Here is a 1902-nt window from a genome sequence, read left to right as displayed (position 1 = left end):
TATAGTGTTTCAGAAATACTTGTTTGAAACAAAGGATAAAGATTTATATCAAACATTTCAATCTGACAAGTAAATTACATTTCCTCTATCATAAAAAGGGAAGCAGAGGGAAAAATGGTTACAATATAAGTTTAACTTCAGAAGGAACAGTGAAGAAAACACTCTTGTTCTTATTACTCAGAGATATGATATGCATCAGTCTACAAAAGGTGACCTTTTCCACTTTGGAGATAAAGCAGAATATTTTACCGCCTTTAAAATAAAGATTTGGAGAAATTTTCAATTGTGAATGTTAAACTATAATTGCCACTGGGTTTTTTAAGTGGTTTTGTTTAATTTTTTATTTTTTTTACTAATCAGTTTAGAATTGGAAACAATAGGAATTTTTTTTTAAAGAAAGTATGACTAGAATGAAATATACATGAAATAAGGACTTACAATGAAGATTATATTAGTTTCAGTAAAACAAAGCTAGAAGAAACTCCTACTAAAGCTTACAAACCAGAATTAGCAATATAGCCTACATCTTTTTTTCTTGGGTAATCTCAGCTGAATTAACATTTGGTGTAATTGTGCCCTTAAATCAATTTATTTGGTAAAATAATACTGCTGCTTCAATAAGTGTTGGGTACCCAATATTACCCTTAAAACTAGGAAGTGGAATAAATGATTTTATAAAATTGACATTTTTTAAATGGAGCTCCCTACCCATGAAATTGTCTATAAGAAAGTTTCTGCAGTCTCTGCTGTTCATTTTTGATTAACAGTTTAATGCATTTAAAGATTTTACTGAAATTTAAAACAAAACATACACAATTTTTTTTTTCTGAGTTAAAATATTTTTATTTCTCTCTTTAGAATTAAAACTTTTTTTTCAAGGAAAAAAGGTAATTTAAAGTAAGGTATAAGATTGCAGTTTATAAGAACATGACAACTTGATCACACAAACTTCAACTTCCAGTTTTTATGTCATCTGTTAAATCTATAGCTTAATTTAAAGGATAATCTGGCATTATGTTAGCTCTACATTTGTAAATCTCATAAATGCCATTTTTCAATCTTCTGGTACATGATGGATCTACATGTATTAAATATTATGTGTGCATATGTATATATTTACACACACATACATATATATGTACTCTCAATCCATTTTCTTCTCTATCCTTTCATAGATGCACACATGTAAGTGTGGTAGATATAATTTTACACATCTGTGTGTGTATACATATATATATGTATATATATATGTATATAATGAGAGAGAGAGAGAGAATATGTGGAAATACACAAACATGTGTACCCTTGTGCACATACATACCATCCCTCTAGCCCATTGAATGGATTGAAAACCAGATTTGGTGGCTGCTCTACCATAATTAATATACTAAATCAAGGAGGTTGAAGCCTGATGCCATTTTCCTTGCATAATCAGATGTTATTTTATGTTGGCATTTATACATTTTCTCCCCCAGTGAGCCACAAAGAATGAAGATGGGTATGATTTTTGCAGGGGTGAAATAGGTTGTCTGTCAGTTGGATTTAGGCGACAGTCTGTCTGCACGTCGTAAGATGATCTGCATAGTGCCAGAGGAAAGCAGGCAGGATTTCTGGCTTGCAAGAATAGATATTGATCTACCTTAGCCACCTAGACAATGCCTCACCTGTTTGCCTTGTCCATACCTTATTTTACGCAGTCTAATGCTTGTTTTGTTTGACTTTTCTTTTATTTCTGGGGATCTGAGCTTTGATACACTTTGGGGAGTACATAAACACAGTGTTGTACTTGAACATCACCATACCTCAGAATACTCTGGTGGCTTAAGACCACCCCTCCCTCTGCATGAATAGCACTGTTATTGAAAATTATGAGTAAGAGCTAAATTACATACAAAAGTGGTT

This window comes from Antechinus flavipes, chromosome 2, assembly GCF_016432865.1.
Source record: "Antechinus flavipes isolate AdamAnt ecotype Samford, QLD, Australia chromosome 2, AdamAnt_v2, whole genome shotgun sequence".
Classification (NCBI taxonomy): domain Eukaryota; kingdom Metazoa; phylum Chordata; class Mammalia; order Dasyuromorphia; family Dasyuridae; genus Antechinus; species Antechinus flavipes.
This window is presented reverse-complemented; position numbering follows the sequence as displayed.